The sequence below is a fragment of the Biomphalaria glabrata genome, chromosome 16 (assembly GCF_947242115.1).
Source record: "Biomphalaria glabrata chromosome 16, xgBioGlab47.1, whole genome shotgun sequence".
Lineage (NCBI taxonomy): Eukaryota > Metazoa > Mollusca > Gastropoda > Planorbidae > Biomphalaria > Biomphalaria glabrata.
The window spans coordinates 31,480,132-31,499,328 of record NC_074726.1 but is presented as its reverse complement, the minus strand read 5'-3'; the positions used below and the strand labels follow the sequence as shown (position 1 = coordinate 31,499,328).

The following is a 19,197-nucleotide window of genomic DNA, read 5'->3' as shown; positions in this document are numbered from 1 at the left end:
ATTTAGCACATCATATGTGTTAGCTACCTTGAGTATTAAAAGAGGGTAAAGCTCTTCGCTCACATGAAAATCAATAGAAAAATCAAGAAAAAGAATTGAATGAAGGCCTACAAGCGAAAGGTCATAGAAAAACCTGTGATAGTAAGTGAATGTGTTTTGAGTGGCTGGTAGTGCAGTGTGTGTGCCTGTGTAAGAAATGACCAGTTGATCTTCATCGTAATCGGTTGAGTGAACTGCAAAGAAAGTGTGTAAGTCAGGACTGTGTGTAAAAGTGGGTCAGACTCATAACAAGATGCTGGAGTAAAGGAGACGAATGGAAGACTAAAAAAATTCAATGTGTTAATTGAGACTCTTGTTGTTATAGTCTATTACAAAACCTTTCACCTTTCACAAAGTAAAAGACCCTCTTCTTGAATTCATAGCAATGTAATAGATAGCCTATAGGGGTGCACCGGATAGTCGCTCCGGCTTCTGTCGAATATTTGGCCTTTTTTACCCATTCTGCCATATTTGGCTCCGGTCGAATATCACTTCCAGGTAGTTGGCCGAATAGTAAAAAGTACACCTATTTAATATGCGCAAAATGGACCTCCTTCCATCAATGTCTGTTATAGAATGTATTAATGTTAATATTAAAACATAATAATGTGCTTAAAAATAGAGCCTACATGAATATGTAGCAAACATCAAATATTATAAAGACAAGGTGTGTTAATATAAATAGAAATGAAACTGTACATTACATATGTGTTTTACATATAGAGCAACAAATGGTATGCAATTTCATTTTGTCTTGACCTTTGAGGGGGTTAGTTAACATGTTAAGATGTTATAGCCCTTGACTACGTCATGCTGTGCGGGTATATCTCCAGATGTAGAAATGAACAACTCCCACCCCTCTCTTTATTTGTTTAGTCCATCACATTGAGTCTATTGATAGACAGGTGACAACAATTCAAATACGATGGATGTAGGTTTAATGCCAGCATATTGACACTCTCTAGAGGTCACACCTTACGAGAGAGTTTGTTTACTTGGTAGTAAATCATTAGTAGGGGGGTGGACTTCAAGCCACACCTCTATACGGGTAACCAGGTATATTTTCAGGGGTAGAGATGAAAAACTCCCACTCCCTTTTATTTTAGTCCATCACACTGAGTTCAATGATTGACAGGTGACCACAAGTCAGATACGATGGAAAGGGGCACATGGGGGAACTGAGTTTGTTTACTTGGTAGTAAATCTTAATTAGGGAGCCACACCTCTACACGAGTAACTGGACAATAAGTTTGCTTATTTGTAGAAAAATCTCAACCATGTGACTGTACTAGTGGCCACACCTCTTCCTGTGTGCCTAGTTACTTGGATATAAATCTCAGTTAGCTGGAATAACTAAATGAGTGACCTTTTGCTACACAGAACAAACTCAAAGCATAGCCCAGTTATCCAGTAACTAATTATTTTGTAGAAAAAGTACAAGTCTCAGATTTGTGTATATTGGCGTAAAAGACACGACCAGGCCTATTTTATTTCACTCAATTTACTGATAGAGATTGACCATTTTTAAGCCAGAATGGAAAAACACAATGTGCTAAGGAAGCATACTACACTGTAAATAAATATTACGGTTGATCTAATTTTCCTAACACCTATAGGCTTATTACCGTGCCATTTTGTTACAGTTACAGAAACCACAATAAAATCAGAAATAATTAAGGAAGATGTGTTTTTTTACATAGGCATAGGTTCTTTGCACAATAAAATAAAACAAAGATGTGCATGTGAAGAAAGTTCATTTCATTGTTTAATTCTATTGACTTATTTTATAATGGAAAAACTTACAGTAAATTTTAAAATCACATAAAAGAAATTGATCTACGGCACGCAATTATATCTAGCAAAGAAATAACAAACATATACTGGAGTGTTAAGAAACACTTAACCCCTGTAATAAGTGTGCGAGTATACTAAGTCTACATGCTTGATTGACCAGGCCAATCCTTTTGCCTGACGACCACTCAACACTGTTGCATATGCCCAAGGTAAAAAAACGTGTGATGGTCAACACCATCAACAATACAAACTACACTAGGACTATATGTGTAAGCCCACTACATCTATCTGACCAGGTTGTTACAATCAGTCAAACATACAGTCTATTTATGGGTTTTTTTGGTAGGGAGGGTGTGGAAGAGTTTTTTTTTCTTCTATATTTGGTTTTCCTAAAGCTCTTAGACCTATACAACTGTAGATCTAAACAGATCTCAATAATAGGCCTAAAGACTACAATTAAAACTATGTTTCGGCACCATCTAAGGTTCAAGCTATAAATAGGTATTATTGATGCTCCCGCTGTTAACCTAATATCATTTACATCAAATGGATTAATCTAAAACAATAAATATTGATCTACAACGCTTCAGATTCCAACTAACGCTTCAGATTACAACTATTAACTAACAGCTATTATCAGTATAAATCCCTTGAAACCAGAACCAGAAGCGGTCTTTAGACTTTAAATTTAAAGTCTGATGATCAGCTGTTGGTCTACATTCATGAATACATACATCTACCCACTATACAAGCCAGATTTTACTTTTGAAAAATTTACATTAGTAACTAGTTACATATTTTCATTGACCCTCCCACACACACCCTCTACAGTTGGTCGCACATACACAGACACTCATGCTACACAGATTAGTTAATTAGGCAGTAACAAGAGTTTAAAACAATAAGGTATATACAAGGAAAAAAAATAATATAGGTATGTTATTTAACATTTTTGCAAAATTTTCATCAACACAAGGTATTTAGAAGACATGTAGGTATCCAGATTCGGCCGAATATCATATTTTACTATTCGACAATATTCAGCTCCGGCCAAATATAAAAAAGTACTATCCCGTGCACCCCTAGAAATAGACCATATGATGTATTCTTAGCAAGCCTTACATCTGATAACAGAATATATTTGTAAATGGAAAAAAAAAAAGGATTACCTCGTTTCCATCGCCTCTGTTTCCTTCATCTATTTCAGCAGTTCCTTTCGTCCAGTATAATTTTTCATCCACTATAGGAAACATAAAGATGTTAAGAGGTGGCTTAGTAAAGCATTCTGGATTAAAATACAACTACATTCTAGATTCTGAAATCAAGAAATATCAATTTTAATATTTAAAAAAAAAATATATTTGTATGCATAGTTATTTGCTTGTTTCATAATCTAGAAATCTAGAACTTGTCCAAAAAAAACAACAAAAAAACAATTAATTAGTTTCAATAATAATACATTCTGAAGTGGATGTTGTCATCTGTGGAGAGCTGATGTGTTCCTCATGTTCGTCCAAGATCCTCTGACTTTTATAGCCTTGTGGGACCTGAAAGAAGGAAAAAATTTCAGAATAAAAAAAATAAATTTTGCACTAGTTTATTTTGTCTCTTAATTCAGTCTTTAAAAATCTGATCAGCTCAAATCAGACTTAATGTTGGATACTGGTGCCTAAACTGTTTTAATATTATGTATTAATCCCATATTATTATTATTTACAAGCACATTTCAGTTTGAACATTTGTCCAATGGCTACTTTTTTATACATTCTATAAGTTGCAGATATTACAGTTTGGATTAAAAACAAATCACAATTGTGAGTGGTCAAACTGTAATGTACCAGGTCATGGAGTCTTACATAATCTCAACAGATTGTGAGTGGTCAAACTGTAATGTACCAGGTCATGGAGTCTCACATAATCTCAACAGATTGTGAGTGGTCAAACTGTAATGTACCAGGTCATGGAGTCTCACATAATCTCAACAGATTGTGAGTGGTCAAACTGTAATGTACCAGGTCATGGAGTCTCACATAATCTCAACAGATTGTGAGTGGTCAAACTGTAATGTACCAGGTCATGGAGTCTCACATAATCTCAACAGATAATGCCTTAGGCCTGGCAATACACTTATCAATCTAAAAAATGGTTTTATATCCAACTTTTTTTTTTAAATCAACTTAAATACTACTAAAATCAAACATAAACTTTTCAAGAATGCACATCATTTAAGAGGAAAATGACAATGCTGTAAACATATAAGACAGACTCATGCCAAAGGGAAGGACAAAACAACTTAAATGCACCTTAAACGTAGGTCCATGTCCTGGTATGATAAAGTCAGTCATCTCCAATATGGTATATCTTGATTGCACCTGGAGATTTGGTCGCTCACTTTTTTTTTAGCCAAAGGGAGGGGGAGAAAAGATCACCTTCACAATAAAATAAATCCCCTGTGAAACACAAAATTGAAAAAACATTAAACATCAGTTTGAAAATAAGCACGAGGCCCAATGGCTGAACAGTAAAGCCCTTGGCTTCCGAACCAGGGGGCCACAGAAACATATGACCTTTACATCATCTTGCGTTTTGATTGCAAGGTTGGAAAGGAAACTTTAACCATACTTTTTAAAGCTGGATAGTACAATCCTTCAACATGATTTTCTGTGTCAAGCAGAAGGTTGTACTTTTCTTACACCACCTAACAACAACAACAAAAAAACAACTAACCAACCCCTGCTAATACTCCAAGATTAGCCTTCTTCACCACCACCGACACATCATTTCCTGTATGACCAGGTGTTGGCCCTATTTCTACATCCTCATCTATGTTGAAGGGCATCCCCTGCAGGAAGAACAAATAAGACCTGCAGTATCAAGAATAAATAAAGAAAAGTTTATCCATAATGTGCAGTGACGCAGGGTAGGACTCAGAAAGATATTTGTAAAAAAGTAAACATGAGATATTCCCTTAAATGATGGCTTCTTCAAGCTATTTCAAGATTAAAATGATGTTTTTATTCAAACAAAATGATTTGTATTTTTATTTATTAAGAAATTAATTTGTTCTGATTTTTTATACTAAGAAATTAGCACATAGAAAGGATCTGACATATACATTCATCATACTCCGGAACTTAAAGGAAAGGATAATGATGACATTCTAGGTAGTTCAGCACGCAAAGATATTTAAAGAAATTAAACATTGTATGCAATTATTAATGACAAATGAAAAGTAGTTGATAAAACAAGCCAATTGCTTTATTTACTAACAAATGAATGAAATAGGGAAAAATTACTTAGCTCTATTTAAACAGTCAGTGTAACAATGAAGTTTTCTATTTCTTATCTTGTTTTACACAAAAATAACTCAAGGATATCAAAAGTAAACATCATCAATACAAATACATAAACATGTTCAAAATGCAAGCCAGTCAACAAACAAAACTTCAACTTCAGCATGTCAAAAACTAAAATGTCTAAATCAGGCTACATCATAATGCCATAGTATAGCAGAAGAGGAATTTAAATGGAATGTGATGAGTTGGATAGTTTGATTCTGAGAACTGCCTTAAGATTTGAGAACATTTATGAATGTTTGAGTGTTTAAGAATAAATTTGTAGAACAATCACATTTTCTGTCTACATTAAGATGTCTGTCCAATCTTCCCATAGAAAAGTTACATTTAAGACCTGATTAGAATAATCTCTTCAAATGGCCCAGCGACTGATGAACTTTTACTTCACCAGCTATATGGATATTAAGATAGCAAAGGGAAGCTGCGCTAGTTGCATTATTATGTCTACAAAATCTTTATCTATGCAACTACTACAATCATAGGGGAGCAATACAAAGAATTAAAACTGTGCCTGCACAAAACACTAAAAACAAAAAATATTAGTCTGTAGATACCTCTTTCAACTCATGCAGTAAGTACTGATCATGTTGACAAATATCATAGCCTACACAATGGACAGCTCCAGAGAAGAGGTTGAGGTTGCCAATCTGTTTTATGTGTCCATTTAAGCAAATAACATAGTGGATGTCTTCAGGTTTCAAACCCTGGTCACTCAAAGCTGCAGAGCATACACAGATTCTAAATAGTAAAAAAAGATCTTAACTCTTATTTTATGTAAGTCAGATCTTATGTATGTGAATTATGTTGGAGAAAGTTATTTTAGGTTGTCAAAATGCAGGCCAGATGACTAGTCGCAAGAAAATGATGTACTGGAATTGTCTCATGAATGGCTTGGCCTCAAAGAGAAGAGTACTTGTCTTAAACTAAAGAGTACTTGGCCTAAAAAGAAAAGGGTACTTGGCCTCAAAGACAAATGCACTTGACCTTAAAGAAAAAAAGTATGTGGCCTCAAAGGGAAGAGTACAGTATTTAAATGTTTTAAAGTAGTAACAATATGAAGACAAATATAAATTGTGTCTAAACATCTGTTTTAGTTAAAAAAACAACAACATTATTTGTACTGTGACAAGTGTTTTGAAGTTGATTCCTTCTCGTGGTGCTCTATTGACTACTGATAAAACCATAAACAATGTATGGTCATGTTACAAAATCATTTGTCCTTCATCTGGTGAATTATAAAGGGGGAAAGAATCGAGCAAGGAGTGGACAGAACTGACTCTGTGACTGTCATTCTGAGTGCAGAGAGGGATGCAAGCAACTAGTCAACAGAAGAGATGGCTGCCTAGTTATTTTGGTCTGTGTTTGAGAATGTCACCACTATGGTCCAAAGTTAGAACCAGACTGCTTCTATCCCTGCAAGAGTGGTCTGTGTTTGAGAATGTCACCACTAGGGTCCAAAGTTAGAACCAGACTGCTTCTATCCCTGCAAGAGTGGTATGTGTTTTAGAATGTCACCACTAGGGTCCAAAGTTAGAACCAGACTGCTTCTATCCCTGCAAGAGTGGTCTGTGTTTTAGAATGTCACCACTATGGTCCAAAGTTAGAACCAGACTGCTTCTATCCCTGCAAGAGTGGTCTGTGTTTGAGAATGTCACCACTAGGGTCCAAAGTTAGAACCAGACTGCTTCTATCCCTGCAAGAGTGGTCTGTGTTTTAGAATGTCACCACTAGGGTCCAAAGTTAGAACCAGACTGCTTCTATCCCTGCAAGAGTGGTCTGTGTTTGAGAATGTCACCACTAGGGTCCAAAGTTAGAACCAGACTGCTTCTATCCCTGCAAGAGTGGTATGTGTTTTAGAATGTCACCACTAGGGTCCAAAGTTAGAACCAGACTGCTTCTATCCCTGCAAGAGTGGTCTGTGTTTTAGAATGTCACCACTAGGGTCCAAAGTTAGAACCAGACTGCTTCTATCCCTGCAAGAGTGGTATGTGTTTTAGAATGTCACCACTATGGTCCAAAGTTAGAACCAGACTGCTTCTATCCCTGCAAGAGTGGTCTGTGTTTGAGAATGTCACCACTAGGGTCCAAAGTTAGAACCAGACTGCTTCTATCCCTGCAAGAGTGGTCTGTGTTTTAGAATGTCACCACTATGGTCCAAAGTTAGAACCAGACTGCTTCTATCCCTGCAAGAGTGGTATGTGTTTTAGAATGTCACCACTAGGGTCCAAAGTTAGAACCAGACTGCTTCTATCCCTGCAAGAGTGGTCTGTGTTTTAGAATGTCACCACTATGGTCCAAAGTTAGAACCAGACTGCTTCTATCCCTGCAAGAGTGGTCTGTGTTTTAGAATGTCACCACTATGGTCCAAAGTTAGAACCAGACTGCTTCTATCCCTGCAAGAGTGGTCTGTGTTTTAGAATGTCACCACTATGGTCCAAAGTTAGAACCAGACTGCTTCTATCCCTGCAAGAGTGGTCTGTGTTTTAGAATGTCACCACTAGGGTCCAAAGTTAGAACCAGACTGCTTCTATCCCTGCAAGAGTGGTCTGTGTTTTAGAATGTCACCACTATGGTCCAATGTTAGAACCAGACTGCTTCTATCCCTGCAAGAGTGGTCTGTGTTTGAGAATGTCACCACTATGGTCCAAAGTTAGAACCAGACTGCTTCTATCCCTGCAAGAGTGGTCTGTGTTTTAGAATGTCACCACTAGGGTCCAAAGTTAGAACCAGACTGCTTCTATCCCTGCAAGAGTGGTCTGTGTTTGAGAATGTCACCACTATGGTCCAAAGTTAGAACCAGACTGCTTCTATCCCTGCAAGAGTGGTCTGTGTTTTAGAATGTCACCACTATGGTCCAAAGTTAGAACCAGACTGCTTCTATCCCTGCAAGAGTGGTCTGTGTTTTAGAATGTCACCCACTATGGTCCAAAGTTAGAACCAGACTGCTTCTATCCCTGCAAGAGTGGTCTGTGTTTTAGAATGTCACCACTATGGTCCAAAGTTAGAACCAGACTGCTTCTATCCCTGCAAGAGTGGTCTGTGTTTGAGAATGTCACCACTATGGTCCAAAGTTAGAACCAGACTGCTTCTATCCCTGCAAGAGTGGTCTGTGTTTTAGAATGTCACCCACTATGGTCCAAAGTTAGAACCAGACTGCTTCTATCCCTGCAAGAGTGGTCTGTGTTTTAGAATGTCACCACTATGGTCCAAAGTTAGAACCAGACTGCTTCTATCCCTGCAAGAGTGGTCTGTGTTTGAGAATGTCACCACTAGGGTCCAAAGTTAGAACCAGACTGCTTCTATCCCTGCAAGAGTGGTCTGTGTTTGAGAATGTCACCACTAGGGTCCAAAGTTAGAACCAGACTGCTTCTATCCCTGCAAGAGTGGTCTGTGTTTTAGAATGTCACCACTATGGTCCAAAGTTAGAACCAGACTGCTTCTATCCCTGCAAGAGTGGTCTGTGTTTTAGAATGTCACCACTAGGGTCCAAAGTTAGAACCAGACTGCTTCTATCCCTGCAAGAGTGGTCTGTGTTTTAGAATGTCACCACTAGGGTCCAAAGTTAGAACCAGACTGCTTCTATCCCTGCAAGAGTGGTCTGTGTTTGAGAATGTCACCACTAGGGTCCAAAGATAGAACCAGACTGCTTCTATCCCTGCAAGAGGTTTTGGCTAGGACAGTAGTTCTCAAACTGTGGGGAGTGACAATTTGAACAAATGTGAAAAGGGGGCGGAAAAAAAACAGCGAGTCAATGAACATTTAATACCGATACATAAATTTGGATTCTATACATATTGTAAATATTTATGATAAATAAAATCAGAATATTGTTTTATAATAATATGTCTTCTTTTTCATTACATTCTAAAAGCCTTCATTGTAAAAGCCTACAGCGCTAAAAAATTCTCCAGCCAACTTAAGGCAGCACAAATGAAATTCTTATTGTTTTCAACCAGCAAATATTTGAGAAATACTTGGTTTGGAGATGAAAACTGATCTTAAAGGCTAAGCAAGAATTCGAGTGTGACCCACAGTCCCAAGAAGAAATAGGTAGGGTACCTAACTTTAGTTGGGAAAAGTAAAGGCAGTTGGTCATTGTGCTGGCCACATAATCATCTGTACAATAGATTGCAAGGTTCGAAACAGTAACTAGTGAAAGATTAAAACATGTGAATCATTTTTTCCAATTATGGTCTAATACTTTAAGTGCCTTTCTTTCTGAGAAATAGTTCAAATAGACATAAAATATCTGTCTGAATCAGCCAAAATGAAAAACTAAACATCTGTAAAAATGTTAAGAAATGCATGAGTCCAAGTACCAGTATTATATAAGAAAAGATTTTACTGGATGAAAGACAGATTTATAGACAATTAGCAATACAAAGCTATTTAGATGGAAAATATTGGATCTAAGCAATCCTACATGTATTCAGTAGGTGACCAAAGAAGTTCGGATACAAATTTAGTCTGGCCTATATAAAGTTCGGATACAAATCTAGTCTGGCCTATATAAGGTTCAGATACAAATCTATTCACAAAGATGTGCAGATCATCTAGAGGTAAATATATCCTAAAAAAGGGAAAATAAAAAATGAAAAGTAAAATTAAAGTTTACCTTTGAGAAGTAAGTCCCTTTCCCAAGGGTTCCCGGTATTAACAATAATGTTGCGGTGGGGACCTTTTAGTAGTGTGATGGTGCTACATGATCTAACAGTTCCTTCAAAGTAAACGATATATTAATATCATTGTAGATTTTGAAAAAAAAAATATGTATACAGCAAATTTCATAATATTTAAGTAGGAGAATAAATTGGTCTTAAATTTTATAAATCAAAGGAATGAATATTTTCTTATTCATTAGTTGTTTTTTTTTTTTTTTTTTTTAAATGTTGCTCTAGTATAAAAAAAAATATGTGTTACCACATCTTTTCAAATTGAATCAAATTATGAGCTTTATTTATGATGAAGCCTTTTAAAAGTAGATTATAGAATACAATAGCACTAATTATCAATAATAACACCATTTGTATGCAATTATAATGATTTGACATCTAGCTTAATTACAATAGCTTATGTGAAGATTTGGGGGGGGGGGGGTAAAAGGGAAAGAGGCGGGGTCAAATCAAACCCAGAATAAATCATTGAAGTCATTATATCACATATAGATCTTGCAGTTAGATCTAGATCAACTAGGACAGAGAGAGAGAGAGAGAGAGTGCATGTAGGTCCCAATAGTATGTCAGAATATGTAAGGATAGATAACTGCCAACTTATTGAGCTGAGAAGCCATGGTCCCTAAATTAAAAGTTTTACCATCTATTGGCAAATACAGAATAGGTTTTAAAAAACAAAAAAACAGAACCTTTAAAGCCAAGGGTTTCAGTAATATTTAAACATTAAAAAAATGTCAATGGGTTACAAGTTATAAATGATTAATACCATTAAGTCCTTAAGTATTCTTGAATAAAAAAAAATGATTTCAAGAAAACAAAGAAAAAAAATAAAGTCTATACCTTGTGAGTCCAGCTGGGTGTAACCTTCTGTTAGAACAATAATGTCGAACATTTTACAGTATTTCTATATTTATTTATACAGAATGATTTTAAAGTCAACAAGCTGATTCAAAGATCTGTAGGTAGAGAAAACAAAACATTAATAAATAACAGCCATTTCAGAACAAAAACATTTTAGACCAGTCACTTGCAGAGTAAGACTCAGCCAAAAATTGGAGCATACGTTAAAAATTATTTGAGTAGTTTATGCTATTTGGACACCTACAGGCCAAAATTTCAAAGTTTGACTTTGACAGCGCATTATTTGATAATTGTTTGACATAGAAACGAAAATGAAGTACCAAAATGTTCTTTAATTTAAGAAGAAAAGGTTTTCTACTTATTTTTGTACCCCTATCCTATATTTTTTTAATTATATTTAAGGTCAAAGAGACCATGTGTCATTATTTAATTCGGACAGATTTGTCACAGTTTATTTGATTTCGGACACCATAATTTATTTCAGGCTTCAATAAACTCAGATTTTAATTTTATATTAATATTAACTAAATTCTAAGATACCCCATGCATTTCCAATAAGACAATATAGATTTATTTTTAATTTCAAAGTAGTTTTGTCATACTAAAATCAGTTTATATTGTATGACTGAATAGAGTTAAATGATGAAGATTGTAGCCTATATTAATTTGTAGTTTATTTTATGTTTGCATGTTTTATTGAGAGCTTTACTTTAATTTGGACTTTTTATTTTATGTTGTGTGTATTAATTTTTCACTATTCTTATTAATATATAATTTTTAATTAGGTTTTATTTTTTTAAATTTTTTGTTTGGTGGTTTCTGAGCATGAACATGTTATTAATATTATTTACTTTCACCAAAAAAGTAAAAAAAAAAAAATTAAAGAAAAAAAAAAAAACAAAGATTTTTTTTACAGGCTTAGAAAGATTTATATACAGCTGTATTCAAATGTATATATTTACAATTTCAATATTATCACAATTGGTGAAAATAAATAAAAATAAAATTAAAGTGACCATCTTTAACTTTTTAACAATAATATCACAATAACAATAATTATGAATGCTATAATATAGCATGAAATAATGAAAGTATTTAATATAGAAAAGTAAAGAGTTAAATAAATATGTATGATAACATTTTTTTTTAAAGTTTAATGTGAACTAACGATATTGATCGAGGCAACAGGCGGAACACAGAAGGTTGAATTTTTCTAATCCTTCTTCTGCATTCTGAGGGACTGTTGTGCAACAAGTGTGCCAACACTGATCGCATTGTTCACATAGAACCTAAAGAGTGCCTTTGTTTCTTGTAAGGCAACCAGCAGGACAATCTTCATTTGTTTACATAGAACCTAAAGAGTGCCTTTGTTTCTTGTAAGGCAACCAGCAGGACAATCTTCATTTGTTCACATAGAACCTAAAGAGTGCTTTTGTTTCTTGTAAGGCAACCAGCAGGACAATCTTCATTTGTTTACATAGAACCTAAAGAGTGCTTTTGTTTCTTGTAAGGCAACCAGCAGGACAATCTTTCATTTGTTTACATAGAACCTAAAGACAATCTTCATTCCCTACTCAACAAGGCTGTCAGAAACTTTATCACCACTTTCATTGTCACATTTTTTCTGTTCAGCCTCCTTCAGTTTCTCTACCTCAGAGTCATCATTCCTGACAAATTTTTTTTTTCTTCCTTGCATCATCATCTTTCTTCTATTGTCTCTCTACCTTCTTCTTTTCTCTCAAGAATTTTCTTTGCAGTGCATCTTCATCCTTTTGTCTCATCTTTGTCTACCTTCCTACATATTTTAATCTTTTCTTGCTCATCTTTTTCTGTAATCTTGCACTTAAAGGCTTGCCAAAATTCCTCGCTGCTTACAAGAATTGGGAGAGTTGGGGTTAATTTTTTTTGGTTTAGCACTACTTTTGTCCTTGCTCTTAAAGGAGGGTATCTTTAAAATGTCCTCAGAGAGGGAAAGTTCACTAAATTTTTCAAATATAATTTTGTCATGATGTTTGGAAAACTCTTGTTAGGAGATTAGCCAATATTGAAAAAAACTTCCATATGAGGTGGAAGGTAAAGGTGAATCAGGTGATGTTGCTGGTAGAGTTGAGGAACAAGAGCCAGATGGGAGGTTGAAGGAAGATGTAGAATATCATTGGAAAAGGAAGCAAAAGGTGAGACATCATGAGTGATGCCAGGACTGTGGGAGGCAGAATCAAGAGTTAAGACATCGTGGGAGGTGGGAGAAATAGGTAGGGCATCATGGAGTGGGGAAGCAAGAGGTGAGACATCACAGGAGGTGGAAGGAAGAGTTTGCACAGCCAGTGAGGCAGATGACGATGTTTGTGGTCTGTACAGTAAACTGGGACCCAACTTTCCAGCCTTGATTTAACTGTTTCTGGACTGAAAGGGTATATCCCTGAAGCCATAAAGCCTTGCTTGACTAACTCAATTTTAGCACATTTTTCCCATGTAGGCTTAAAAACCTTAGCAAATGTTTCTAAGGACACACCATCACCAGTTGATGCCACGTGCTATCTTAATGCATCCTTTCAAGCATTCTTAATGGCAGCAAAAAATGCCTGATCAAGGGGCTGCATCAGGTGACTGGCTTGGAGAAGAGGACAATTCAAAATGATTTGGTAATCAAAATAAAGTTGAGATGTTTCTATGAGGGAAGTGTGAGAGGTGTACAGCCCATCAATAATCAGAAGAATGGGTTTGGGGAGATGGCTAGTTAATGGGATGAAGGTATCATGGAGCGAGGAGTAAAAAATGGGTGCCATTGGAAGAAATTTGAATCGGTGCTTCTGGAAAACCTTCTAAAAGATTTTTGGTTGGTATTCTTTTGTAAGGATAAAATTATCTTATAAATAGACTATATTTGATATATATTTATTCAATTCAATTCTATTTAAAATAATCTGGAGTTAAATCTAAAAATTGAATTTAGAATCTGTAGTCTAGAATTAATTGATCTAGTCTATAATCAAAAAGAATTGTTAAAAAAATAAAAAGCAAAGAAGAGTGAAAAAAATATTATAGGCTAAGACTAGATTAGAAATAGGAAAAAAAAATTATTTAGTAAATAGAAAAATCTCATAGACTATCAAAAGGAAATAGACTAGGTCTGGTCCATAGAAGCATAGAAAAAAATAATAATTTTGGCTATTTTTTTTGGTCATTTTTATTCTTGGAGAGTTGTCCGAAATAAATTTTCCATCGCTTTTTAAAATCTGAATTCCAACACCCCTTTAAGATTTTAATGACACATCTTTGAAGCACAGTCAATGTAACAAGTGATGCTCTGTCTATAAATGAAGCACAGTCAATGTAACAAGTGATGCTCTGTCTATAAATGAAGCACAGTCAATGTAACAAGTGATGCTCTGTCTATAAATGAAGCACAGTCAATGTAACAAGTGATGCTCTGTCTATAAATGAACGTAATGATCAATTTTGAAAGTGCACAACATTTAACAGGAACCAAAAAAAACTTTTAATCCGGAAGCTAGCTAAGTTTATCCAGGTGACAGAAATAAAAATGGCTTACCATGCAACTTTAAAAATGATGTATACTGTCTGGAAAATATTGAAAACGAACGAAAGTGACATAGAATTGATTGAAAATGGACATGCACAGTGCACAAACCCTCACTTTTGCAAATAAATCGCGTCAAAATGAGGTAAAATCAACAACACTTCAAGTTGTCCAAATTCATGTAATGTCCGGAATAAATAAACTACTCTATCTAAAGTTCAATAAGCACTACTAGATTTAAATATTGTAACATCTGTCTATATTCAGACACAAATAAATACTCTGCACAATGCATCATTGAGAACTCAAAGAGCTTGAGAAGTCATGGCTCCAAATAATGTGTAAAGTAACTAATGACTAATAAATCACAGCCAATACTGTACCACAGACAACATGTAACAATGAATGTACAAATGCTTCAAAGTAGATAACCATACTGATGTACCAAACTCTACTGGCCTCTCCACCTCATCCCAGGCTCGAACTGGATTCAACTGTTTTGTTTGTTTTACATGTTTCGGATGTTCCTTCAGAGTTGAAGATAGTTTACTTCCTAGTCCAAACCTCCCGCAGGACGACGGGGGATGGGAGCGGGCAGGGTTTGAACCCTCGACCGTCGATTAATCTGAACGACAGTCCAGCGCGCAAACCGCACGACCAGGCAGCCATCCTGTTCTGTACCACCTTCACACTGGACTCACTGTACTGAACTTGACTTTGTCTCGTACTTGTGAAGTGTCCTCACTTTGAATCCAAACCAAACCATTTTGACTGTCACCTTCTCTCTTTACATAAGTTCCCTGAAAGCCTTCTCAAAACCGATAGAGCTTCACTTGTCCTTTCTGGATGTCACATAACCCATCCTACGTGACTGGCCTCAGTACTGTTTACAACACAAATCTATGCTGAATGGTTGCCAAGCACTCGCCAGTGTTATCTGTGTCAGCTGATTACACACACACAATTCCCCTATCTGCATTGCCTCCACAGTTATAACAATATCAAGACTTCAAAATTAGATCTCTAGGCCAAAAGCATGTATACTATATAATTATATATATTATATATATATATCTAAAAAGACACTTCCTGGCATTGACGCCTTGATCTTAATATTTTATTTATTTTTTTTAGAGGGAGATACTACTGACACCGTCAAGCTAGTTAACTTGTGACCTGATTACTGAAGCAATAGACAGCGTGGCACTGCCACTTGCATAACATTCTTCAAAAGGGTCCTTCGATGGGAAGTTTTACCACCTGATTGTGCATATCTAGTCACGTAAACTAATACTTTAATATATAATTACTAAATTAGATAGAGACTTATATTAAGTTATTAGTTAATTTATATCATATCTAGATCTATACACAAAAACTTCAAAAAGCACTCACTCTGTGTCAGTCACTCACTGCACTGTCACTAAGTCTAAACCCCTGCTCTAGTCATGCCTGGTGTCACTAAACGCACTGTCACTGGCCTGGGACACTGTCAATCATCCAATGGTCCTAATAACTAGAGTCTAACTAGACTAGTAACTTACTATATAACTATTATTTATAAGTACTAAGACAACTAAGACTAAGTTTTAAGTAGACTCTACTGTAGTCAAGTATTAATTAACTGACTGAGTATAGAATTAGATCATTAGATTGATTTAGTCTTTTGACTCTTTTTTTTTATTTTTAGAATAGTCGATAGATCGATCTAGTATCTACTACTACTACTACTACTAGCTAGGATCTACATTTGGAATCAATGATTCAATCTCGACTACCTTAGACGCCTTAGTCTTAGTCTAACTAACTTACTAAGACTAAGAAGACCTAGACCTAGGCTAAGTTACTTACACTTACACTAAGTACCTCTAGCTAGCTGATTAGTTTTAGACGCTGATTCTATTTTGGCTAAGATCTAAATCTAGACTGAGATCTACATCTAGATCTAGATGTCTATTATTATTATTTATTTTTATTCTTAGATCTAGAATCTTAGATGACTGGTTCAGTGGTTGCCGCATCTAGATCTAGAAACCAAACTATGGCTATGGACTAGATCTAGTCTCTAAATTAGAGACTACATGATTACATGATTTTTAATTAGAGTCTAATTAAAAATCATGTAAAAATTGTAACAACGAAAAATTCTTATTTTGTTTAACAGAAGAGCTCATTACTACCCAGACGAAAACCGTGTCACATAACCCCTTTTTTTTCTCTCTCTCTGATGTTGATCCGAAACGAATACCCATGTTTGAAATGAAAAAAAAAAGATTATACGAAACATTTTAAAAGTATTTTTTACTGACAGTACCATAGATTATATATAGACTCTAGTCTATGACAGTACTTATATCTATATGCTTATACTAACTGAACATGCTATATCAGATCAATGACACGTTATTTTCTTTGTTATAATAATAATAAGGCTAGTCTTTGAGTCCGAAGATTATATCTTATCTTATATAATTATATAATACAGGAATGCAGTATTTCCTGTGGCTGCGTAGTCCCAGCTGTGACCTACTTATTTTGCCACATCCAGGGCAAGCATAACCATTGTCCGCAGGTGGTCGATTTAGATTTTCTATTCGCCGTCTGCGTTTGTCCTAGGGAGCAGATTTTCATTTGGTCTCAAATGTGTATCCCGCGGCCTTCGTGAGTGACCTCCAGCTGTCTTGCTCTGAGGCCGCATGCAACCAGGTACTCTCTTCTATGTCAGCCAAAGGAAGTTGACGCCTAAGCTGGTCTTTGACTTGTTTCCGTAGGGCGCTTCTGTTACGTCGATCACCTTTTAGTTCACCAAAAAAAAAAAGACTGCCTTTGGCATACGTTCGTCTCTCATTATTATAGCTTTTATATAGCGCTACTTTCATGCTTATAACATGCTCAGAGCGCTTTTGGTTCAATCTCATTTGTGGACCAGTGGGGGGGAGGGGGTATCTAGGAGTTGGTTTTCCATGCTGCCTTTAGGCGCTCAGTAAACACAACTCTGCCTGAGTCGGGTGTCGAACCTCGAGCCAACTTCTAGGTAGCCAAGCCAAGCCAAGTTCAAGCACACTTGGCCTCTCGACCACGCTTCCCACGGGATACGTGCCCTACCCAGCGCAACTGTCGCACCAAAAAAAGTCCCTCTATACTGTCCATACCGGCGTTCGCAAGGACATTGCTGTTTGTAGTGCGGTCTTGCCATCGTATATCCATGATGGAGCGCAAGCATCTTTGGTGGAAGCGCTCAAGAAGTCTTAGATGTTTCCTATGTAATGTCCATGTCTCAGAGCCATACAGAAGGGTTGAGAGAACCACCAACTGGTAGACACTCATTTTTTTAGGCAGGCGGAGCGATCTGTTCCGCCAAACTTTCGCCTGAAGGCGTCCAAAAGCGCTACTGGTCCTGGCGAGACGGTTATCAACTTCCCTTGAAAGTGAGGTGTCATTTGACACTATACTACCTAGATATGTGAAGTGGTCTACCACATTAAGGGGCTGTCCGTTTACGGTGATCCTTGGGGCTGAGTATGTTTTATTGGGCGACTTCTGGAACATGAATTCTGTTTTCCCGAGGTTAGGGTTAGGCGGCAGCGTATGTAAATTCGTTTACCGCGTTCTGGAGGTCATGTTTATTTTGAGCTAGCAGGGCGCAATCATCGGCATAGAGAAGCTCCGTTATGACCATCTCCTTTGTTTTTGTATGGAATAGTAGACACATTGCCGGTAGAACGAAGCCGGATATAGATGCCTTCGTGCAATCGCTGCCTCAATGGACCCATCATTATCGAAGGAATCGCTTGCAAATGTCCCCCAGAAAACTATGAGAGAGGAGCTCGACGACCTACCGACATCTGAGGAAATTGAGACAGCAATATCTAAACTAAAAAAAAAAGAAACACAAGGTACATGGCTCTGATGGACGCTGAAATATTTAAAATGGGTGGTGTCGCCCTAACCGAGAGGCTAACAGACTTGTTCGCTCTATGCTGGGAGAAGTGCGTGGTCCTACCTGAACTTCGAGACTCCGTAATCATATCCCTATACAAAAAGGGTGACAAGTCTATCTGCTCAAACCTTAAAACTATAGAGGCATTACACTTCTGTGAGTAGCAGGAAAGATCTTTGCTCGAGTGTTGCTCGACCGACTAACCCACTCTTTAGTGGACTAGGTCTTATCTGAAAGCCAGTGTGACACAGAGGTCTGATCACTTTCCAATAGAAAATGGCGTCAAGCAGGGCTGTGTACTTGCTCCTATTCTATTCGCTATCTTCTTTCTTAGTTATAATGCATTTATCACTTACTTGATCTATAGTATTAAAATAGAATGGCACCCTCCTTCAAATTCTTTGGAGTGAAAATACAAATCTGTAACATATAACATGTTATATCCTCATGTTTACTTTCACTAACAAGAAACGTACGTTTGTAGAATATACATCATGCTCAGTTGTTTCCCTTTATTCCCAGTTCCCACTTACTTCAAATTTAGCATATTCCACAGCCTTTAGGTCTAATATTATCTCTCCTTATTAATATTTGATACATTTAAAGTTTACTTGAAATTATATAATTATTTTCATTGGTCTAATCTAAATTTTGAACAAAGTTACAGAAATGTTGAGCTTTTTTTTTTTTTCCCTATTATTTCAAATCTTGAGCTATAAGTCAAATGTGATGAACTGAGCAACCAGATCAACATGACACTGAGTCAGAACTAGAGAACTATAAGGTGTGGTTTGGTATTTAAAGTATAGAAGCCACTTGATGACCCTATTTATATATCCCAATAAAATTTGTGTGATGCTTCTTACTCTGTTGTAAATTCTGCCAAGTAAAAGAAAAATTGATGAAACTTGAAAACAAGATTAGAAAATAAATAACTTTATTTTCACTCATTAGACCATTGTGTTCAGTAAGGCATCAGTTGTGGTGTAATGA

The 19,197-nt window shown here is 36.2% G+C and overlaps 1 pseudogene; it reads right to left on the bottom strand.

Annotated features, from left to right (window-relative positions):
- Positions 1-19,197, bottom strand: part of LOC129923353 (golgin subfamily A member 6-like protein 22) — a 103,993-nt pseudogene that overhangs the window by 18,624 nt on the left and 66,172 nt on the right.